Below are 26,400 nucleotides of genomic sequence, written 5' to 3'. Positions count from 1 at the left end.
ATTAATTTTTAAACGCTGGTATAGGGATGGCCCAAGGAACCACTGTGGTGTATATGTTTACATGACAATAGGTATTTTTTAACTATGGCGTTTGACAGCTCAGTATAGCTGGTTCGCTTATGCGCCACCTATCGGTATAAATTGGCAGTGTGGATCCCCAATGTACAAATTTACGATCTTTTTCTAGATCCAGAAGTAGATTACTCATCATCACATTTGGTGCAATAAGTAAATGAAATCTAAGGCGTAGTAGATATATTTTGATTCTAGCGATGTCGATTGTCGATCGCTTATTTATTTAACATTCGAACACCGAAGCGACGAGTAAGGCGCACAAGGGGTCATAAAACATTATGGCTCTATTCTATTCGATACGTGATGACTCCTGGAGCAATTGTTCGGTGAATTTTAATGTAGGGCTCGCTGGTGCCAGCCCGACACCGATTAGCTTCCGGGAAGTGTCCTATGGCGATTCCAGTTTCTTTATGGATATGGATAATATGGATGGACTTAAAATTAGGGACTTTTTATTAATATTAATAAATCCTTACTTTCATCCATACTAATATCCATACTTCCATACTAATATTATAAATGCGAAAGCGTGTATGTCTGTCTGCTAGCCTTTCACAGCCTATCCGTTTAACCGATTTTGACGAACATCCTGGAGAAGGGCATAGGTTACTTTTTATCCCAGGAAATCAAAGAGTTCCCACGGGATTTCTGAAAAACTAAATCCACGCGGACGAAGTCGCGGGCATCATCTAGTATTATAATTTTATAAATGCAAAAGTGTGTCTGTCTGTCTGTCTTCTAGCTTTTTACGGCTTAACAGTTTAAATGAGTTTGATGAAATTCGGTACAAAGTTAGCTTACACCCCGGTTATGGACATAGATTACTTTTGATCTGTGAAAATCAAAGAGTTCCCACGAGATTCTTAAAGGCCTCCTATCCGCTCAACCGATTTACATGAATTTAACACAGAGGTAGCTTGCGTCCCGGGAATTGACACAGGCAACTTTTTATCCCGGAAAATCAAAGAGTTCCCAAGGGATTTTTAAAAACCTAAATCCACGCGAACTAAGTCGCTGGCATCATCTAGTACTTAATTTTAATAACAGGCTGTTAGATTTATTACAATACTAGGTGATGCCCGCGACTTCGTCCGCGTGGAATTAGTTTTTTTTTAATCCTGTGGGAACTCTTTGATTCCGCAAAAAAGTAGCCTATGTCACTCTCCAGGTGTTTCTCTATACCTATGCAAAAAATTCGTCAATTCGTTGCACAGTTGCGACGTGATTGAAGGACAAACCAACAAACAAACACACTTTCGCATTTATAATAAGACTACTGATTAATTTTAATAACTTAGCTATACCACAGAATACGTAATACTTACCTACTCGTTCAGGATAAAATATATTATCGGAACCCTATTGATCATTTTTAAGGCTAGGTAAGAACATATTTTATGCAGCATTGGAATTAGCAAATAAGCCATTTGTCATCTTTAAATGCACTCATTCCCAATTCAGATGTTGCTTAGGTATAAAGAAGAGCAGACAATGTTTTTGTCTATAAATAGGGAGTTTTATGAGGTGACTATTAAAGCGAGTTTTATGAGGTGTCGACGAGCAGTCTGACGAATACATAATTAATCATTTAAAGTTGTGGCTGAATAAACAGGTGCATCAGCAAACGAAAGAAAATTATTTGAAAAAAGAAAAAATATTCCACTGTTTATTACTACTTTACTAGTTAGCTTTTGCTCGCGACTTCCTCCGCGAGATAATATAACTTATAGCCTAGGTATTGCATTAGGGGATAATGTACCTAACCTAACAGCTATTAGTGAAAGAATTTTCAAAATCAGATCATTAGATCCGGAGATTACCTTCGTAGTAATTAATCTGTTTAATTATGTAATTAAATTTTGTTACTTAGTTGTAGGATAACTTGTCATTCCCTAATCATGCTGTGTTTACCTATAGTTAGATTATCATTTTGCAAAAGTATTTTGTAAAATTAAAATTGTTATATTTTATGTACCTAAATGTTGTAAGCTGTTGGTAAACCCAATAAAGAATATAAGAAAAAAATACTAAATAAAATAAAGAAAATAAGAAAAACACATCCAAACCTACAAGCTTTGCCTCTTTATTACTTATAATATGAGTGTTTTCCCCACTGTCTTCGCTGATGGATGTTCAATGCTGGAAATAAATCTCTTGTAGGGATTTCCAGACTCCACGATCTTGACTTTCATTTCTTCACACCACGATTCTTGTTATTCTATAGCTGTGCCTACGTGCCGTTGAATTCTGCATCATTGTTGAAAGCTAGCTAGACTTTTACTTTTACAAAGTATACGGCCCGCGAGACAACACAAGAAAGCGACAGAAAGCTGAAAATGCTTGATACCCGGTCCCCCACACTTTATTATGATTACATTGCATTGTATTTTCTTCTTCCTTCCCTTGTCCCTCACTATGTGGGGTCGACTCAACATGTCTTCTTCTTCCACTCCATTCAGTCATCCGTCAATGCATTTATCCACCCCTTTTTTATATGCAATCCTTCCGTCTTCCTCTCCTCTTTTTTCCTTCCACTACATTGCAGGTATTTATAAAAAGTATAGGGAAGTCATACAAAACAATAAGCTATCAAATATTTTAAGATAGAGATCTTTGTCCTTTGGGCTGGTGGAGGAATCAGTGCGCCCATTAGGCTAAAAAGTAAGGAAACACAGTGTTTTAGAGAATACACAGTTGGTCCTACTGATTGTCATACCTGGCCCTTTTGATTTTGATAAATGATAATGTATCAACTCATATTTCTTTCTTTTTCTGGCATAGCCTTGTCCATTGAATTAGGTTACTTGGGTCACATAACTAGATGGATAAATCCGCGCCCAAAATATTAATATTGAACCAGGACGTGTCACCTCATTGTTTACTAACTGTATAGATTTGTTATTGAATACTGATTATTATTATTATTGACACCACTAATAACCGACGGTAGGCCTACCTATCCAAAATTGATTAACATTCACAATCACGTAGTGTTTGACTGACCGCACTTGAATTTGCTTAAAACTTTGAACACGTACCTATCCTAAAAATATTTAGGAATAGATAGGTATAGATTCTCGTACCATAACGATAACAACTGAACGACGATAGCAAAGTATTAGAAGCAGTTCTGCAAAATACAAGTGACAAATAGTCTTTGCTGACTCGTATTCCAAAGATCAACAACACGACGTACTTAGTTACACTTCTGATCTAAATAGGTAGGTGTGTCTTCTTTAATTCGGACTTTTTTGGCAAATTAAATATTACAATAAAACTTAAAGCTAGCCTTATCTAATTACTATACAAATCATGCCCGTGTGGAATGGTGCCAAGAATAAGTACTGGCTGCATTTCCGCGCTGGACAGCCAGGTTGATCCGTTGCGCGAAAAATGAGCCAGCCTTTCTGTCACCACATGAGGCTATTAATCGCAGTGAAATGTCTCGTAAAAAAAATTTTGCACTAAGACTCCATGGCCCCAGGGTCTCCACGAAAACGGAACTAAAATGTAACTCTCGATAAGAAAGGCATACCTACTTGCGCCGATTGCGGAGTTAAATACTCCGCAATCGGCGCAAGTAGGTATGCCTAATATTTATTGCCTCGACATAACATCGACCTGTTTTACAAAAATCTATAGAAGTATTAAGATTATTAGGAAAGATGTCCATCAAATCAAATTACTCCGTAATATACCTAGCTACAATTGGACCATACATAGTTAATCATTCGTTAGCATACCAATCTGCATATACTTATAACGCCAGTGATGGTGGATTGTAATTAATAATTTCACCACTCTGATTAACATTTAAATCAGTGCGGCTTAGCAGGCGATGTACCAAGTCTTCTGTTACCTACTGATTGATTTGTAAATTTGTAAGACTGAAATATGGCATTTTCTGATCTTTCTCGTAAATCTTCCATTCCACCATTCCACGCGGGCATGATTTGTACAGTAATTAGATAAGGCTAGGCTTTAAGTATTTAAAAAACCTATCTATCAATCAGAAGATAATAATTATGGATGCGCGTCGATCTGTAAAAACATTCCTGAAATAAATGATTTGAAAATTATTGGCGAAATAATAGGTACCTACACAAAATATTTAAAAGTCTCTATTTCACAACCTAAGCGAAGCCGTTATGAATGTCGATTGTCATTTGATGAATAGGTAGGTATATGAGAGAAAGTTTTGTAATGTTCAGATTTTTCATTAACTATAAATTATTATAAGGGGTACCTACTCTAGTAAATAATTTAGAAACATAACAGATACACAGAAGAAAATGTGATATTATGTAGAGAGAAGTTATGACCACCTGCTTCGTATTAGTAGCTATACAGACAAGTAGGTAGGTATATTATCGACTAATATTTCCACCCTAAGGAATTGCTTAGTCTATAAAAATCAAACATACGAACGAACGTCACCTGTTGTTATGGTAATACAAGTTGGATGACCGGATTATGTCTGTTTTAACAGGATCGTTTCATATATCAAAATGCAATACTTTTTGCGGTTATTAGTCATTCTAAATGTATGTCAAGACCTTTATATGCAATTGCAGACGAGTTATTGCTTTCGCGAGGTGCTTCATTTGAAGTAAAAAGTTGAGTTTTGTATAAAGTAGCTAATGTACCTACATTGTAATATATTTAATGGTGTAGATAGGTTGTAATAAATTTAAAGAGCGAGTCAGACTCGCGCACTAAGGGTTCCGTACTATAGTCGTATTTTTTCGACATTTTGCACAATAATTCTAAAACTATGATGCATAAAAATAAATAAAAATCTGTTTTAGAATGTACAAATAAAGCCCTTTCATGTAATACCCCACTTGGTATAAGTAGTAAACTTACTTTGAAAGTTGAAAATAGCAATATTGTTCATGACCACAATTTTTTTTTGTGTCATGTTACCACAAATTCCCGGTTTTCAGATTTTTCCCCAAATAACTGCTATAAGACCTACCTACCTGCCAAATTTCATGATTCTAGGTCAACGGGAAGTACCCTGTAGGTTTCTTGACAGACTGACAGACAGACAGACAGACAACAAAGTGATCCTATAAGGGTTTCGTTTTTCCTTTTGAGGTACGGAACCCTAAAAATGCGGTTTTTGTATGTCTTTAGAAAATTAAGTAGGTAAGTATACCTAAGGGGTAATAGTTTACCTACTTACTTAGTGGTCAAGACCTCGGCCTGCTTTTCGGAGATTCAATCCCGGGCATGCACCTCTAACTTTCGGAGTTATACCTATGTGCGTTTCAAGCAATTAAATACCTATTAAGTAGATACTTGCTTTAACGGTGAAGGAAAACATTGTGAGGAAATCTGCATGTCTGAGAGTTCTCCATAATGTTCTCAAAGGTGTATAAAGTCTGCCCTTGGCCAGCGTAGACAAAGGTCGATGGGTTGCTGATGATGATGATGAAGTTTTTTGCACGGATCAATAACAGGTCTACAGGTAGATTATAATACTGGAGTCAACTTAATTCTGAAAAAATGTAACATTTCCCTTAAAATGAAAGAAAATCTATGATCGTTGAACCGCAGATTTTTAGGTAAAGCAAAGGGTATCGTGGATTGTGCCGATAAAAAATACATTCTTAATAATCATAATAAGCGATACATAATGTATTGAATAGTTTTTATTTCCTGCTTAACAGTTTATAGAAGAAAGCTTATCAGGAAATCCATGGTACATTTACTTCTCGTCTTTTCACCTAATCAACATACGTAATACAATGCTGGAGGTCTCGTAACACCTCATAAACCCTTTGAAACCACAAAGAATACAATAATTAAGACATTTTCATAACGTGATAATGGACTTTACGCCTTTTAAGGCAAAAGAAAGTGTGTGATAAAGCATCGTTATATTAACAAGAAGTACACTCTCACCATCAAAGTTAAACCTATATGAAACTGACTTAATATCCATGACTAAAAGAAACTAAAAACCTCAATTATCTTTCATTTTATTGAATTTCAGTAGCTCTATCTATAAGCAATAGAGAGCCAAGACGAGTCATGTTAGGTATAAGTAAATGACAAGGTGCAGGTATAAAGAATGAAGAACACTGACACTTGAATAAAAGTAGGTTGTTCTAAGGCTTTTTCTCACTAACAGGTACAAAGGTTCTCAATAAAACTATGAATGCCGTTAAACACAGGGTGTAACCAGAACGCTGGCAAAAACTCAGCGTTATTGTTATTCTACTTATAAAAATCCTTTCTTAGCGGATGTCTACGTCATATATTTAGCTATCTGCAGGCCTTTCAGCCCGATCCGTCCGTAACACGTAAAAAAATGCTAAATATATTTATACCATCGTCTGGCTAATCTGATTCACCAGTTTTAGATACGAATCAAAATAATGCATGTAACATCACAATTATTTCAAAAGCCCCAGTCACACCTCCATATAATTCGCGATCGACACGCGCGAGGCCTTTTTCATCAATTTGTCGAACGCATTGATATGCGAAATGCCTTCGCGATTCGCACGTTGCATACATACGATTAAAAAATCACCGCGGTAGGTGTCCGGGGTGTATTCAGCTTTAATTGTATAGATTTAGCGTCACAGGCCGACTCTTAATTGTCTAATTTGTTGCGAAAACTAGGCAGGGTTTGGCGGACGAATATATTACTATGGTATGCAGAAGGACTTTCTTTTGGAGCGGAAAACAAACACGTCTCGTAGAGCATAGTAAGCAGGATTACGTTTTTAGACGTTGTTGTTTTAGGTGACCTCCATGCCTAGTCGGCGACGAGCAGGACTCAATAGCGTTACAATGTAGTATGATAAAATGCTGCTACAAGTAAAAGTAGGTATCTTCTCTAGGAATTGGTTGCTTTGCTTTGTTGGAATATAATAGGTTGCTTTTAATAAGTTCAATACATGAAAAAGAAAGATAAAGTGATGATTTAAGTGCTAAAAGTTGATAGGTGCAGATTTTATGCTTTTTAAATGGACTTACTTATGCCCACGATTTAGTCCGCGTGGACTACACAAATTTCATTTTGTCAGGTAGGTACAGCAATAAAATAAGAAGATAACTATCAATTTCTGTATAGTTCATAAGCAGCTTATAAACCTTTAGCAGACCTCAGTTAAAACTTGGAAAAGAAAAGTTGCGGAGTGTCGAAATGAATCTAAAATAGGCACATACTCGTAGAACACGTTACCCCATAGAAATAGGAAGTATAACGCGTAAAATTTAACTCATCACGCGCCATTTTATGTGTCAAATTTCATGTATAAAGTACGATTTTAGTCCTTAATTTAAGGGTGAAATGGGTGAACCTGAGTGAATCGTACTTTTGACATGACAGTTGACCCGTAGAGTTAAAATGGCGTGTGAGGAAACATCCTGATCTCATCCTGATTATAATAAAAATTGACATTCGATACACAGATACATTTGTACGTTGTAGCCATAGAAATGTTAAGACCTAGGCTATTTAGGTTTCACAAAAAGCAATCAAACGTTATAGTGCTCTACCGCCTGTGAGCATTGTTATTCTTCAGAGGTATGATATACGGGTAGGTATTAGTGTCATACCTCGCGGGTGGCCTGTGCCTTGAAGCCTACGTCGTAAAACTTGTATGAATGCTCTGCATACAAAACATAGGTAAATGCGTGTGGATATGCGAACTAATTAGTTTTAATTATGATTGACATTTGCTGCTGGATAATTGCGTGTCGGGGGTTTTTATCTTGCTTTACAATGATGTTTGCTACTTGCTTGGTTTAAAACTAGCTTACCTACTCACTCCGGCTTTTCTTTGGTAAAATATCGAAGAAATATTTTATACTGGGAGCTTACATTATAAAGAAATAAAATGCTTATTTATTATGCAATATATAAGTTTTAAGCCCAGCGGCGGTTGGAGAGGATCAATATGTCACCCATTAATTTTCTCCTTTTATGAACTCTCTTTGATGATTTTGTGGTAGATGAATTTATGGTATTCTTGCTGCGACAATGAATTTTGGCCCCTAGCGAAACAATGTATACCAGCCAGAGATGATGGCAATTAGTCAACCTGGTTGACGGAATAATAACTGCTAAAAAATTTAACAGCTAACATAGCTATGGACCCCTGCATCATACGTGTTTTGACACGCACTTTACCAGTTTTTGTATTTTTAAGGCTCTCGCCTGGAATAAATTAAACTTGACTCCGATTAATGCAATCGAATACAGTAATAAATTAATTTCTTGAAGAGACATTTTTATTTTCTTAAATTTACTACGAATTCAATATTATTGGCGTAGAAATTAAATTAAAATTGTTAATGAGAGGCTATATGCTAATTAGATTACTTAAGCGCCAAAAACTGAAATTGACGTAAAATACACGCTGGAAAAGGTGTGACTGGTGACTTACAAAGTGACAGTTATTTTTGTGCCGATTCGAAGTGCCCCACCGCGTACCTCCCTATGTAGATACAGGGAATTAAAATTGACAGTTTGTGTCAAAAAAGAAGGTCTCAATACTAATATGATTTGAGTTCCGAGTACGTTCACATGACACTCATTGCTTCTATCAGCGCCAAAATGGCGACAATCAAGTTGATTCAAAAACAGTTCGGCAATCGCAAGTCCAGCGCACTTGTACCTATTAGTAGAGGTCAGTGGCGCTAATTGATAACGAATTTTAAAATGTGTATCATGAAATAATGTTAAAGTCGTAAACAATGTAAATTTAAGTGTCATCTGATAAAACTTATTACGATTACAATTTAAAAAGGACATTGACCATTTCCGTTCTGTTATCAACGGGCGTCCGCCTTTATTGGAAGGCACTGCAAAAAGAAAATTAAGCTTGAATCAAACCAGTTTCACTAAGGGTTCCGGATCAAAAACAGTATGGTTACTTATGTACTGCTAAAGCACTGCGTGACTTAAGCCCACCGTATTTAAATAAATAACGCTTACCTATGACTTAAATTGTCCATTTTTACAGCGTGCAAAAATTTACTATTTAAGTCACGAATAAGTGTTACACGGATTTAGATCACACAAAACACTACAAAATACGTATACGATAAGTAAACGTGACTTCAGCAAATCTAAGTCACGAATTCGTTCAGTTACCAGTTATTTTATTTTTTATTTAAGTATGTAATTGCAATTTTATCTTGACTGCTTATTTTATAATAGTTTTAGTAAAACCTTTGAATAATCGTTTTAATAGGACGATGGACGAATAACAGTAAAGTTCGGTGCCGTGGCCCATGGGAGTCCCGTTTGCACCATTCGAAACGTAACACTAAAGACATTAATACACCATTTGAATACTAATAAATTTAAGAGGCTTAATTTTATAGCCGGTGTAAACATAATCAAGATAACACTCACCACAAGAGCCGAAGTACGTGGCGGTAGTATATTATATTCATCGTACACTGATTTATTACTTTTAAATATAATTTTGTATGAAAATGTGGAATGTTAAAATGTTATCTCAATTCGTTGTCGTGGCAGTCGAAAATGCGATTCGCCAATTTATTGCGCTCTATAAACATCGCTGAAACTAAAACAAGCATGGTCGCAGCGGTAAAATAAAGACAAAAGACGACACCCATAAATCGCCGCTGAAAAGTAACCCGAAGCATTATACAGTTGCATAACAGTACAGTTACAGTAAATAAAAAGAGGCAAAAGGAGCAAAACTGCACGAAACTGTGCGCTTTTAAATACGGACGATGTTGAGCGCGGGTAAGGCAAAGACATTTATGTTCACTAAACAAGTAGTAAAAGTCACTACTTGAGCGTTTTTATGGCACTCATAAATGTCAGATTGTGCGCCGAGGCTTAGCGCACGCTCCGAACTACCCGAACGGTGGAGGCGCCCCTTAATTGATTCCACGCGTTTTTCATTTTATGTCAGGGTTGTCGATTTATTTTTAACGAATCGATTATATCATACAAATTTTTTAGATAAATTTTTAATGAATGTTGTTCTTACTAATTTAGGTTAGGTATACCTACCTATAGATATAATTTCTAAGCTAATACTTATACAGGTATTAAAATAACATTTTACACAATTGTGTAAAATGTAATATTTTGTGCAGATAAGACTAGCAATAATTTTAGAGATGCCTATATGATATTACCTACTTATCCCGAGGTTTCGAGTTGGGACTGTTTTTTTTTTTTTTTTATATATTTCATGTATTAAAATAATTGTAGTTACAAAGTTATAATGAATTAAGTTACATTGGAAATGCTTATCTCTAAACAGCTTCCAGCTTCCAGCTTATCTTCATCGAGTAGGTACGTACCTAGTACATAATATTGTTATGTAATACAATAATTGTAGTATACCTACTGCCGAATTAGCATATAATGAACCTTTATATAACCTTTTCATTTTCAGAATAAATCTACATCTAGCTACGAAACATTGATAAAATATCGACGGCGATAAATTCCTATTTCACAAAAACTATTTTTAAAAAGAATCACTAACATTATTTTTTTACTGCTTACTTATTGACCAAACATAAACAGTTATAAACTACTTCTAACACCTGCCTTTCTTTTCAGGTAATATTTGGTGGTACCACATTTCAAAGTCGTTTAACGTGTTATTGGTAAGTTCAACTAATTAAAAAGTTTTATTCTTCCAGTTTTATCTTACAGCTTAAATTAAATAAGATTTACGACATCTAAATCTTATGTTAATATTTATAAAGTAGGAAACTTGTATTTTGCACTTGGCATCATAAAAACGGAACCATTAAAATGTTATTATGCTAAAATTGGTGGAATAAGACAGATTAAAATTAAATTTAGCAAAAGATTAGACATTCTAGTCAAAAAAGGCAAAGCCAAAATTAGCTTTTATCGGTGGTATCTAGTCTTACGTAGGTATTTAGATCAGACTTGAGAGGCTTCGTCTTCGGCTAGATATTCTTCAAAGCTAAGCAAAACTGCATTGCAAAGTTTAAGCTAAGTAACATTCAAGCACGACGGCCTTCCTATTTGTTGCCAAATGGTCGTGTTTTTGATGTCGCAAGCAAGGATTAGGTATCTGTTGGGTAGGTATGAAGATAGCTTGCATCCCAGAGATGGATATAGGCTACTTTTATTTCGGAAAAATCAGAGAGTTCCCATGGAATTTTTAAAAAACAGAAACTTGCGCAGACGAAGTCACAGGAATCATCCAGTCTAAATATATAAAAGGAAAAGGTGACTGACTAACTGACTGACTGATCTATCAAAGCACAGTTCAAACTACTGAACGTATCAGGCTGAAATTTGGCATGCAGATACCTTATAGTACGCGACAGGTCGAGATGGCACCGCACGCTCGCACAGCCCCCCGCGCTAACCCAGTACGGGATAGCGCGGGTGACGTGTGTGTGTGCAGGGCATCCCCCCGCCTCATCCCCCGATTGCCAACTCAACCTGTCGCGTACTATACTTATTAGACGTAGACATCCGCTAAGAATGGGTTTTTCAAAATTCAACCCCTAGAGGGTAAACTAGGGGTTTGAAATTTATGTAGTCCACGCGGACGGAGTCTCGGCCATAAGCTAGTTATATATAAAGCAGGGAAACAGCATTTTAAACCGCAATTTAACTCCGTTGTCTGTAAAAGGAAGCTCCGAGTGACGCGGACGTGCGAATGCCGGGTGTTGCTAGCACGTCCGTCGTTCACTATGCAAATTATCGTTTCATTAAACACGGGCTTTCACGTTAGATTGACGTTTGGGAACCGTCCGCGTCAACTCGCACACATTCCGCTTCTAGATTATTCCACACTCAATATTCCAGTTTAGATGTTCTTACTAAAGTTGCGGACTCTCGCGGACCATGCGATTCCAGCATACATTTTTTTTTTGCGAGTTTTTGCATCCATTCAATGCCAGCCACTCCGTGGATGTCATCGGTCCACTGCCGAAAGATGACCCTATACTCGGGCGTTTGCTGAGATGCGGTCTCCATCTCGCGGACCTTGCGATTCTAGCAGTCATCGGCTTTCGCATCCATTCAATGCCACTCTAAGGATGTCATCGGTCCACTGCTGAGAGATGACCCTAAAAGTACTCGGGAGTTTGCTGAGATGCGGTCTCCACTCGCGGACCTTGCGATTCTAGCAGTCATCGGCTTTCGCATCCATTCAATGAAAGCCACTCTAAGGATGTCATCGGTCCACTACCGAAAGATGACCCTAAAAGTACTCGGGAGTTTGCTGAGATGCGATCTCCACTCGCAGACCTTGCGAGTCCAGCAGATTATACATATAGGTATTGTTTTTAATTTATAGACAAGCGCTTGGCTGCGATCAGACCTGCTGGTATATTATGATGATGCAGCCTAAGATGGAGCGCGCTAGAAGTTTTTTATCACACTTGCTTGACGACATTCATACCTCATGGAAACAATGATGAGGCCAATGGAGCAACTTTCCTAGAAGATACCAATTTACTATAGCCTTGCTTACTAAGTAAACCTACACGTGGCAGGAAACACGGGCGCCGGAAGGACGTTCCAAACCTCAGTGGTTCGAATTAGAAACGTAGAACAAAAGCGTTACGTGCGAGTAGATTGGATGTCGACCAGTTAATATAACGCTCACGGTTTCTTACTGTTCCGTGGTAGAACGGTAAAGGCAGAAAAATTAGTGAAATTCCTAAGCACACTCACTGAGAGTGGGATTTTAAAGTTTTAATTTGAAGTCTATAGTGGGGGTCTGCCAACGCTGCGATTTCAGGTGCTAGGTAGCCATTCTAGCACCTTGCCAACTACCAACTTCTATCGATTTTTCGAACTATGTAACTGCGCAACCCGTTGAGCTAGGTATGTCGGTTACTCTGGTTCTTCTCATTTTTGATTTTGATCACGTACAGAAATTACATGCATAGCTCTCTCCATGACCCACTGAATGACTCTGAGTTTGCTTTTGAGCGTCCAATTACCACAGTTTAACAAAAATAAAATAAACGCTCTCAAGAAAAATGACAAAACTAACTACCTGTTACAAGTGGGCACTAGCTCGTATGCACTGACGAATGACGTGCGAACACCGTGAGTTTCCACCGCGCTACGTTACTATGCAAATTATTGCTTCATTACACACCTCGACGAGCTTTCGTGTTAGATTGACATTGTTACGACACTCAAATTTACTTTGGTGCAGCGCAAACTTTCGGCAATACTGTCCTGAAATAAAGTAACTAGTACTATAAGATTAGTGTTTTACATAGGTATATTTTACTAAATGATGCCCGCGAATATGGCTAATCTTTCTATTAAAAAAAAAAAAAAAAAAATTATATCTATAACTAATCTTTGAATTAGGTACTTACTTTCTATATGTAATATCCATCCGTAGGTACACGAGTACGTCATGTATGTTACATACCTACTAACATAAAGTGACTAGGCAATAAGGCACTATTATTCTATTGTCGTGCGTACTTTTTCTATACATTACTTTGCAACTTGTCTTACGTCTGCAGAGCCGCAATCTCGTCCATCTGCGAAGGATTTGCACCGGATGCGTTTGATTGACGTCCCTTCAATTTATTTTAAAAGGCGTTTGCTGTCTTCAACTTGAGTACGGGGATTGATAGAACAAACGAGCGATAAGGACTTGCAAGAAAGCTGTTAAATGGTAGCCTTGTACAATTGTACATACTTACCTATTATAAGCAGATATAGAGTTGCGAGAGAGGTAATAGGTATAAAAATGCTCTCTTTTTTAAAACTGATGGAGATTGTTTGTATACTTAGTACATTGAGTGAGTGTGATTGCCGTGTATAGGTATATGTAACTATAGGTTTTTTTAAGAATCCCTTGGGAACTTTTGATTTTACGGAAGTAAAAGCTTATGCCCGTCTCTCTATAGGTACTTAGGTACCTACCGAAGTTCGTTAGAATCAGATGGGCTGTGAAACGGTATGACAGACAGATAGACCCACTTTCATATTAATACTAATATTAGCATGGATAGCTATACCGTTTAATGAGTGTAAATTTAGAGTTTACAATGATTTTATTATCCAATAAAAAATAAGATTACTCAACTTTAATAGAAATATTATTACTTTGTACGTGTCACTTGTTCTGAATTCTGAATAGGAAAGTTTGTCATTGTAGTTAATACTTACAATAATTATGAACCTATTCACTCTTGGTATTCGAAAAAGTTGGATAGGTAGGTACGAAAAAGGACTAGCCTAAGTATTAGATTATTTTTTAATCCTCTACTATTCATCCTAATATTAAGTTCTCAAAAATCCACTACATCATCGTCGAAATTTATGTAGACAACTTTCACAAAGACTGGTTTTTGTTTTAAATCTTTTTGCTACTTTTTGGTTTTCTAATGCTAATTAAGCTCTAAATCCGAATATACGTACCTACCTATGCTTTGAATATTATACTTAATTAAAACGGTTGCCTCATATTAGATTAGGGTTCTTTAATCCTAATACGTAGATACAATTAAGTTTTTGAAATAATTGTTAAGAATATTGAAACACAGAGTCATAATTATTATGGTTGTTGTCATAGAAATGTCGAAATATATTTCATCTGCCTACCTTCTTAAAATCCAACTTCCACTGGTAGGTAATATCTAAATTCTAAATATCCCAAAACATGGTTCTAATTACTAGCCTGCCCTTGTTGATAACACTTTGTAAACTAAATTTTCCTCTCCAGGTCCATACAGATGCATTGCAGGATTTTCTATATTCAACTTCAGATTTGAGGGCTATTCGCTGAAATAATAAGGAAAAACACATAGATTTCTATGTCTTTCTTAAGTAGTCTTTTGTAAGGAATGTAAAGTACATGGTATTAGATAGAGACTTATAAACGTACCTAGTAAGATTTTCAAGGCAAAAATAATTAATATGCATCCTTCAGAAAAGCACGAAAAAAGCCCATATTAACTGAATCATCACTTTTGTAACAGCAATTTTCTAGCAGTCATAGTGATACCCAATATTTTGCTAGTAAGTAGTGAAATGTAAGTGCGAGGTGTATAAATGAATTTGCAGTGTCAATAACATCTGAACCCATAACAGTGTCAATATACCTTTAATATCAGTCATAAAATGTAGCACGTTATGGTCTACAGCACCACCGGACTCCTGATGCTATGATGCCACTTAGCATTCACAGCCCAAAAGTCGTAAAGTTTTTGCCACTCACTCGTCGCACAGTAGGTAAACATTTAGTTCGTATGCAGATTTTTAGACTTCCTCTATACATAATCTCTTCATCATGAATTTATATTAAAATATATATTTACTAGTGATGCCCGCGACTTCGTCCCCGTGGATTTAGGTTTCTGATATTCCCGTGGGAACTCTTTGATTTTCCGAAATAATGTATCTAAGCCGAATAAATCCGCTTTACATGTTTGTATGTAAAAGGAAAAGCTGGCTGACTGATTGACTGATCTATCAACGCACAGCTCAAACTACTGAACGGATCAGGCTGAAATTTCGCATGCAGATAGCTATTATGACGTAGACATGATTTTTTGAAAATTCAAACCCTAAGGGGGTGAAATAGGATTTTGAAATTTGTGTAGTCCACGCGGACGAAGTTGCGAGCATAAGCTAGTTTCATATAAGACAGCACGTAACACGCATGATAAGTCAAGACTACCACCGGTTTGGAATGCAGAGTCTATTGAGAAGAGTCTGCAAGAAACTCAGTATTTGCTCTTCAAAGGTTTTAATCTATATTCAAACCGTAGCACATAGGCCCGTAGCAAATATGAGTAGAATTGTAAGGAGTAGAAAGTTGTGATACCTACCTACTACTATACAACAATCTTACAACAACGACAGGTGAATTCAAGTTTGTATTCCAAGTGATATGCTAAGTGAGTAATACGTGATTCTTAAAACCCAAATAGGTACAAAGTTTCAGAATATTTTTTTTTAAATTGGTTCATAAGCTAAAGCTTTGATGTTGAAAATGATATGAGCTTCTTTGATATGGAAAGATAATTTAATGTGTAGAAAGAAAATTAATACCTACTTACTTATAATGTATCTACTATCTACCTATTTGCAAGCCACTGAATGGCCACACTGAATACCAACATTTTTTTGGAAGCAGTAAGTTCTTGATACGTTTTATAAATGTTCAGATTTTTGTCTCCCTAAACTAGATGACGTATACCTACTGAAGATTCATTAAAATTCCAAAGTAACAATTACTGAATCACTAGCACGTACGAGTATACCTACTAGGATAGAGAAAGTGATCCTGATGATGAATGAAAGAAATTGTCTCTGGTCTGGTCTGGTAGAAGGCTTCGGCCTTGGCTAGTTAGGTGTATACCACCCTACCGGCAAAGCCATGCCGCCAAGTGATTTAGCGTTCCGGTATGATAGGTGTAGAGACCGATTAGGGGTATAAAGGGTTTAATGCAACTGCCATAACCCTTCAAAGTTAGCCCGCGCCCCGCTTCCATCTTAGACTGCATCATCACTTACCATCAGGTGATATCGCACTCAAGGGCTAACTTGTATCAGAATCCCTTATTATAAATGCGAAAGTGTGTTTGTTTGTAGGTTTGTCCTTCAATCACGTCGCAACAGAGCAACGGATCGACGTGATTTTTTGCAAGGATAGAATAGTTAAAGACCTGGAGAGTGCCATAGGCTACTTTTTATCCCGGGAAATCAAAGAGTTCCCACGGGATTTTTAAGAATCTAAATCCAGGCGTATGAAGTTGCGGGCATCAGCTAGTAAATAAATAAATGAAAAAAAATAAGTGTAAAATAAACCATTAAAGTCCATTAAAACGCTATCGATTATCTTATCCAAGTCATGTCGTGCTGACGGCGCGAGATAGCGTAGCTGCCCGTATAGTTAGTCTTTATAAGAGTTGAAGGAACAATATTGAAAATAGCTAATCACCGGTGCATAGGCGCGTCGGGGAACCAATCGTAATGGCGCGAGAGTGCATGTCCGAGATCGCTTCTACGATAGTATTGTGCGGCGTGCGCAAGCGCCGATCGCGTCGCCGATTGGGGCGCCCTGTCGCTTACGTGTCGCCTCTCGCCCCTATCGCACCCTACATCGCACGCAAATTATAATCGATACCATTATTGTAATATCCGACTAACATTTGCAACACTATTGTTCCTTTTCACCTCTTCTTTTCGTCGAACGAAAGGCTGGACTTTAAATTGCTTTTCTTAGCAATAGGGTTGTTTTGTAAATTATCGCCGTTTCATTTTCTTTCCTTTTCTTACTCTACACATCTCACATTTCACTTCTCTGCTTTATTTGAAATCAATATCTATCTTTTAAAATCATCCGAAACTAAGTTTTAGCCGATAGCATTCCAGGAAAGTATGAATAAAAAATCCGGGAATAAACTTATAATTTGTGGTTTTACTCCACACGTGTTGCAAACTCCTACTCCGTATACTTACAATACCAATTGGCCAAAAATTATTTTTCGAAGTTATCACATAATTAAGCGACAATTTAAAAAAACAAAATACGTGCATTACATTCACCTACATTACATTCGCGACCTATATTCGTGCATTACTAATTATTCGATTGAGTTGAAACATTGTACAGTTGTTGTTGACGCTATTTAATAATAATTTTTCGCGGTTCATTAGTGAGTGATTCTGACAAACAGTTCGTATCGCCGATGCCCAATTTAAGTAACTGTCGCGTCAACACGTACTTAACAGCTGACTTGTAAGCAAAAACTGGTCAAGTGCGAGTCAGGCTCGCGCAATGAGGGTTCCGTACTACAGTCATATTTTTCGATATTTTGCACGATAATTCAAAAAAAAAACTATACCTAATCATAAAAATAAATAGATTTTTGAAAATAAATAAAAATCTGTTTTAGAATGCACAAGTGAAACCCTTTCATACGATACCCCACTTGATATAGGTAGGTAGTTATCTTACTTCGAAAATTGAAAATACCTACTAATTTTTAGTTCATGACCACAATTTAATTTTTTTGTGTGATGTAGATAATCACAAATTCACGGTTTTCAGATTTTTCCCCTAATGTCTGCTATAAGACTAGGTACTTACTATACTTGCCAAATTTCATGATTCTAAGTCAACGGGAAGTAGGTACCCTGTAGGTTTCTTGACAGACCGACCGACATGCAGACAGACAGGCAGACAGACAGACAACAAAGTGATCCTATAATGGTTCCGTTTTTCCTTTTGAGGTACCTCCGGAACTCTAAAAACCATTTCTTACCATTGCCTATACAATTCCAAGTAGCCTTTTTAGTAAGCTGTTTTGGCGCGGCGATGTATAAGTACTCACGGCCGAGAATTATGATTTAATAGCAACAAGATGCCAGCTCTTATAGTCATTACACTTAAAATATTGTAATTGGGTAATTTGTCCGATTTTTATCTTTTCAATTACATACATACGAGAACGCAGTTTTATTTTTATTAAATAACTGTCGGACATGCTTATTGTGAGCTTGAGTATTTACGAGTACGATCGTAATTTTATTCACACCACTCGAGATTTATTTTCACATCTACAAGCCTGATTCTGAAATAGTACCTAGGCCTAAATAAATTTTATATTATTTGCTAGCTTAAGTAGGTGTTTGAGTATGCCTTTTTCGGAGTTACCTACGTAGGTAGGTATTATAAACAACTAGCTGATGCTCGCGACATCGTCCGCGTGGAATTAGATTTTCAAAAATCCCGTGGGAACTCTTTAATTTTCCGGCATAAAAGTTTATGTCATTTCCCATGATGCAAGCTATCTCTGTACTGTACCTACTAAAGTTCAAAATCGGTATCACGGATGGGCCGTGAAAAGCTAGCGGCCAGGCAGACACACTATCGCTTTACTATGGACCTTAGTTTAAAACTCTTCCGCGTACTCATTAATATTTATTATAAAATGAAAACTTCATCGTCGGGGCCATGATTAATTTTTTCTGTTCCCAATAAATACGAGAAATGGGCGTGCGCAGGCCGCCTGTCTTCATAAATCGTGCCACTTGCAAATATATTGTTCCATCTCATAAATACAGTTAAGGTACGTTCCCATCAATCATTCAAATCAATTTTGATAATTTGTATATAATTTAAACTGAACCTATCTCGATTATTATAATTGGATACCATTGAAATGGACATTTATATACCTAAGTACGCTGAAAGACGTGTGCCATACAAACAGGTATTTTTGTGCCCATTCGAAGTGCCCCACCGACCGAGGTACCTACTTGAAATTAAAATTGATACTTTCATCACTAATATTTAGTTGCGACTATGTTTTACCAGCATGGAACGCCATGTTCCTGCTGGTAAAACATGGAACATGTAACATGAAAAAAAACAAGATGCTGCAAAAGCAGGCCTAAATTTATCGAAAAAATGAGTTTTGAATTTGAATATTGATACCAAGAGGCACATTATTATCTACATCTAGTATTAATATTATGTACTTATAAGAATACATAACTACCTAGTAGTACCTATTACTAGTACCTAGGTATAAATTACATACATAACTATTGTAGAACATTAACAAATTCACACTCACATTTATTACCTATATCATCAAACACCGATCGAATCCAATGTAAAAATGAGATATTGTCAGACGACTGTCGCACACTACAATTTTAATAGTGTTCAAGAAAACGTACCTTAACTTTACAAGCCTTTATGCTGATACTAAATACAGTCTCAATCAGAGTTTACCATATAAGCAGAATGCGAGCGAACTGATTTTATCATTAAAAAGTATGACGTTATGATGTTTTGACACGGAATACGATGTTTTCAAAACAATTACATTGCTTTTGTCGGAATTCCATTCTTCGAAAGCTTTTCAAGTGTTAAGGGGACTCAGTTCGGTGCTTTCTTCATACAAACGTAGGAGGGAAATTACAACAATATTCGATATTGTACGCACAAAACTAAGAATTATATCGATTTATCTCGTCATTATCTAGGTTTATTGATATATAAAACATTGAAAAAAATATTGATTTAAAAGTTACGAGGCTCAAAAGATTCCTATTTTAACACTAAATTAATGACAACTTTGGGCGTAAATAAATAAGATTAGGGATATGAAAATTCTAAAACAATTTATCATTAGACGTAGTTTATTTATTCATTAGTTGAAATAACTTTACTTTGCAAACATAAATTCAGCAGTTTTTTCTCAAAAATACTTTTCCTAAACCCTTTTCGCGCGCTTGATTTCGGTGAAAATCATCGTGCCTCTCAACTTTCTCATACAATGTCAAGTGAAAAGCAAACATATTACCCACGTGCGCTGCCAATTTCGGTCGTGCGTCCTGCGTCACCTTAATGGATAAAATGAGTGACATCATTTTGTATGCTAGTACCACATTTAGGTAACATTACCCATAGACGTTGTTTAGGTTCGTTGAATCCAGTATAATATAAACGTTTATATTTCACATAAGTAATGTAATATATTTTTGGTTGTTTGATAATGAGTTGAGCTTACCTACACGTAGTATTGATTTTGCAACATCATTTTGATCATAGCTGTAAACGTGTTGGTCATAAATAACAAACGTTGTGGCATGGTCAACCACTTCCTAATCGCGAGGAATTAATATTAGAACGTGTGATCAGCTTTCTAATAGTTACCAATTAGAGAAGTCTAGGTAATTAATTAAATTTCCAAACAAACAGGTGAAAGTTCCTACAAACAAGGTTACGGTGCTAGGGCATCACGCGAGACACAACAGCTGTTACGTAAAAGAGCGTTTAACGGCTTCAAGCTATAAATTGACACGATATAAGGTCAGGGTCCCCACATAAACGTTCAGTGCTCGATGCACTACACCGCAAAGTGGTCATTCGTTTCAAATAAATTACCATGTAATGGCACGTTAATTTGCATACTCTGTTCAACGTAGCCGCAATCTCGGCAATGAAAAAACGACTTTATCTTTTTAGATTTAAAACATCTTTCTCATGAATGGATGTGTTTCATTCAAAAGCTCTAATAGCGGCGTTGCAGTCGCGGATATTTCAGGAACTACGAGCTTTTTTGGAAGTTCATGCGCCATCCCAAAGATGGCGTTAGTAGCTCGTAACAAAATGGTTGGTATCTAAGCACAGGGTGACTTTTGGGGTGGAATTGTTCGGTCTCATTTTACGTGGCAGGGGTTGTTCTGAATTTGGCTAGGAGTTGCTTTGAAGTTCACAGAGATGGCGCACAACGTCAAAATTGATACAAAAAACAAAGTTTTAGACTTTGGTAACTCTAGTACAGTCTACACCTAGTATTAGGTAAATTAGTTATAACTCGTAAAATTTAACTCCTCACGCGCCATTTTAACTTTTTGTGGCTAATTTCATGTCAAAAGTACGATTTTAGCCCTGATTTTAAAGCTGAACCGTACTTTTGACATGACAGTTGACCCATATGTTAAAATGGCTCATAAGGAGTCATTTTGTACGGCCTATACAACCGCGTACCTACAACTAAATAACACAAGTTGTTTCGTTTTCTTGATAATATTATAAAGAAAATATACCTAGTGTTAATATTTTGAAAACAATTTTTATAGAAGACCTCTTTACAATCTGGAGCTGTGGAGATCTTTTGTGGCACCTACCACCACCACATATCTATATGTGTTTTATAGTCTAGTTCAACTAGTATTTAAAAAGAGCAAGAACATTATCATTTTAATCAATAAAAGCGTCACGTACGTGTAATAAAACTGAACAGACAATTTGTCAGTTCCAGTTTATCAGTACTCAAAACACCGACTCTAAACTATGCGCCAGCTACCGTGGCGGTTTAGAAATGGCCCCATTATTCTAATTCCGATAATAAAAGTGAAAGCTCCAAACTTCATGCAAATTGCCGATTTCTGTAAACATACCTGACTTCTCTGCTTGTTTTTGTTGCATAATCGGTGACAATGCGTCGTAAATTTCAAATCCCGCGGGAGTCGAACGGATTCCCTTTTGTTACGTTTTAATATTGTTTGGCAATTGTTTTTGACTTACCTGTGGAGATGTGAATGTAAATGTAAGGATTTTTTTACTAGCACTAGTAGCAGTTGCGTAGAAATTTTTGAATAGGATTAGGTAGGTAGGTATTGTACTAATTTGTAGTATAGAGTCAAATAGGATTATTTTTAACAAAATTGTCAAAACATTCTTACTGTGCCGTACCTACAGTGCACAGTAGCAGAAAGAAAACTACAATAAATACATTCGGAAAATGCTTGTTATTGGTTCTAACTATTGAAAGCATACTGAAAAAATGGAATTAACTAAACAGTATTTTTATAGCTTGTTAACGTCGCATAGATACCTATACATACACATTATAAAATGTATTAACAAGTTAGGTACCACTCAGGTACCTACTTACTTAGGTACTTAAAAGTTTTTATAGCAAAAGAAGCTTACTATAATCCAGTTTTTATGAATCTGTTTTGACAATAGGTACGTTGCGTCTACTATTCATAATCCTGAGGATCCTGATCACCTGTAAATGAATATACCGACATCTTCTTCTTACGGTAGATATTTAATAATATTATTCCAATAACTACTCCCTATCGTTAGTCGTAGGTATATACCGACGGCTGCATAAAAGAAAAGCTCGTCTGTTCTCTTGAGTTGGTCTCACCACTGCACCGGTTAGGATATCACATCTCGAAGGCTTTATCAGATAAATTCAGCAAGGTAAGTTCCTATACCTACTTCGTATGTACCAAAACAAAGCCCAACGACGGCCTTATCAAACAATTACACCCTAACCATAAATACGAAGACAATTCAAGCATACATCCGAGAAATTTAGACGTCGTGCTCTAAGCAAACATATGATTTATCCCCGAACATGCCCGTTGACGTTTCCACGCCATAAATCGCGCCCTCTACTTGAACGGACATCGGGGCTTTATGAAGAGGACTCGAATATCATACGTACCTACGTGTAAGTCGTGCACCAAGTGATTATGTGGGACACTATTCACAATGAAGTGCATACCTTAAGGCTCTTTTCGCACTACCCTTCGATATCCATGTTTGCTGCCACATAGGTATAACCTAAATACGTTCAAAGCAAGAGTGAAGATACATCTTCTAGGCAAGCTCCAAATTACTAGACCTCATCATTGCTTTTTTAAACGTAATTGCCGTTATTGTGCTTGAAGATTGCCTATTACGCAATAAAAAAATATCTCCGAATCCGTGAATTCTCGATCCTAAAATGCCGTACCTAATACTTTTTCCGAAGCCGTATCTACTTACAACGAAATTCGGATCTCGTGCGGATGCGCGTATTTTACTAAGTGCAAAAATAGTACCTACTACGACTATTTCGGGTTGAGGATTCTTCAGATTCGGATCGGATGCAGTGCTTACAGAGCCTAAGCACGACGTGACTCCAAGGTAAGTACTTGTTGCTAGTAGACTAGTAACTAGATTTGTCGAGATTATCACACGTTGCAATAAAGTTTAAGGTATCTTAAACCTTGACTTTATTCATCAAAGGTTGCCTGTTTATTGTAATAAGTCACTTACCTGTACCTACTGTTCACGCATTCTGTTTTCTGTGTGTCACTTCTGTTTGTGTTTTATACGATACTATCTTATGTTCGCGACTTCATCCGCGTGAACTACACAAATTTTAAACCCCTATTTCACCCCCTTAGGGGTTGAATATTCAAAAATCCTTTCTTAGTGGATGCCTAAGTCATAATAGCTATCTGCATGCCAAATTTCAGCCCGATCCGTCCAGTAGTTTGAGCTGTGCGTTGATTTGATATACCTATCAGTCAGTCAGTCAGTCACCTTTTCCTTTTATATATTTAGACTAGCAACCCGCCTCTGCTTCGCATGGGTGCAGGGTGCAACGTAGTTACCTACTAATAAATATTTTCCAAAAAAAACTCTTAAGAAGTTTCGGGCATCAACTATTTGGTACGGATAGCTTACATCCCGGTGACGGATATAGGCTACTCTTTATCTCTGAAAATCAAAGAGTTCCCACGAGATTTTTATAAAACTAAAAACTACTAGTTTATAAATGCGATGGTGTGTTTATTTGATGGTTTGCTCTACAATCACGCCGCAACGAAATAACACTTTTTACATGGATTTATTTTAAATGATTTCACGGGATTTTTAAAAATATATATCGCAATCATCTTAGTGCTTCTACATTCACAAAACTCCTCAGGCTCCTTTCGTATCTATATACCTACACACCTATAGCCATACATACATAGTTTGCATGGTAGGAACCTACATCACACATACCGTCACAGGCCGGCCCGCCCGGGTACCCGGGTATAAATCTGGAGTATCCGGATGGATGGTGGTGTAACCACACCGGTAGTGCCGTCGATTATTCACCAATATCGAATTTTGGTATCTCTTGCTTCCAATCTTTGACTCCGAAATCGAGATTTATGTTCTAATACCAACTTATAGATAGGTCGAACAAAATCTCTAACTCGTATTTTTAGATATTTTAATATTTTGGCCTAGCTTGGAGATTTGCACGAATAAAATGAACCTCTACTTTCATAATATTGGGAAATAGCTTTACCAAAAATTCAGGTTAAAACACCCAATCCCAAATCACCGGGGCTAATACAGCGGGCCTATAATAAATCAGGTTGCCATTTTTGTTTTCAACGCACCGATAACTCTTTTGTCATAGGGTGATGTAGGAGGCAATGGAGTTATTTATACTGTCGTATTTTCTTTGGAAGAAAATTTCCTTTCTGTTCGGTTCATGGGTCAGTGATCAGATTCGGCGCTGCCACCGAAGGTTACGTCATGGCTTAGATACAAAAGGTGGTAAAGGAAATGGAAGGTTATATTTGGTACTTAGTAAATCTCTCATAAGTATTTTTATTTGAACTATAAATAAGTAGGCTTCTTCAATTACTTTTATCACCTACTAGCTTATCCCCACGACTTCGTCCGCGGGGACTACACAAATTTCAAACCCCTATTTTACCCCCTTAGGGGTTGAGTTTTCAAAAATTCTTTCGTCCGTGCAATAGTTTGAGCTGTGCGTTGATATAATATCAGTCAGTCAGCTTTTCCTTTTATATATAGCAAGATAGAAGATAGATGATGCCCGTGGCTTCATTCGCGTGGATTTAGATGTTTAATAATCTCATGGGAACTCTTTGATTTTCCGGGATAAAAGGTAGTCTATGTCCCTCTCCAGGACGCTAGCTATCTCTGTAGTAAGTGGATTATACGCTCAACTTCATTCACGTGGATTGAGATGTTTTAAAATCCCGTGAGAACTTTTTTATTTGTAGGAACCTCATGTCAACTGGATTTTTCATACAGACATTATGATGCGTTTATGGTAAGTTTGCCATTGGTTGGGAATTAATACTAAATACAGATAAGCCCTGGCCTAGAGGTGGCACCGCATTTCTATAAGCTGAATTCTAACACAATCAGTTGCAATTTTAGTACTTATTTAAAAAAATGTAACTGTGAAAATCCATAAATATTTCTTGATCCAGGTTCATCCTTCTCCCGGAAAGCTCACGGCACCCTACGGTTACTTCGCGACCGTGTTCCCGGGGTGCACCCTAGCGAAGGAAATAATTGTTTATTTTCAACTGCCACGCACTTAGTACATTGTCCCTACACCGAACAATAATTATTACTTATGTAGATATATCTAAAATGAAGGGCCGCGACTTCGTCAGCGTAGTAGGTAGGTATAGGTAAGCATAATAAATGGATTGTCTTGTGACGGAATGTTGCTAAATTCAAATTCAATATGCAAGTGTACACACACACACACACACTTAATCCATACTTTTGTACTAATATTAGGTATATAAATGCAATGCAGAAGTAGCTACAGATATAGCTTGCATCCCAGGGAGGGACATAGGCTACTTTTGGTTACATTTTGACGATTTTCTCTCATCGATCTATTGTTTATTGGTAAATCAATGATCTCTCTGCTTCGTTGATGGCAATCAAGAGCTTTGATTCTGAGTTTGAAGAACTTGTACCTACCTATTATGACCTCTTCCAAATTGTGCTTTTATCGATATTGGTACTACTTACCTACCTATTATATCCCTTTAGAGGTAAGTAGTCTCGTCTCATAATCATTCGTAGAGCTCATAATTATTCGTCTTATAGCCTAATAGGAAGGCTTTCATTTATCATCCTCATTATCAACCGATAGACGTTCACTGCTGGACATAGAACTCTTATAGGGAATACCACATAGCCGCTTGAATCCAGCGGCTCCCTGGAACTTGTTAGATGTCCTCTGTCCACGGAGGGG

The 26,400-nt window shown here is 36.9% G+C and overlaps 1 protein-coding gene across 4 annotated transcripts in view; it reads left to right on the top strand.

Annotated features, from left to right (window-relative positions):
• The window catches only part of LOC117985706 (homeotic protein antennapedia-like), a 292,055-nt gene that overhangs the window by 106,114 nt on the left and 159,541 nt on the right, over positions 1-26,400 (top strand). For 2 of the 4 annotated variants that reach the window (XM_069501602.1, XM_034972468.2), the window contains exon 2: positions 10,652-10,698. The exons of the other annotated variants lie outside the window; for them this stretch is intronic. The gene's annotated coding sequence lies outside the window, so the exon portion shown is untranslated. The remainder of the gene's footprint in view (positions 1-10,651; positions 10,699-26,400) is intronic. 4 annotated transcript variants of the gene reach the window in all.

This window comes from Maniola hyperantus, chromosome 10 (assembly GCF_902806685.2).
Source record: "Maniola hyperantus chromosome 10, iAphHyp1.2, whole genome shotgun sequence".
Taxonomy (NCBI): domain Eukaryota; kingdom Metazoa; phylum Arthropoda; class Insecta; order Lepidoptera; family Nymphalidae; genus Maniola; species Maniola hyperantus.
The sequence above is the reverse complement of the archived record's forward strand: the minus strand, read 5'-3'. Positions and strand labels throughout refer to the sequence as shown.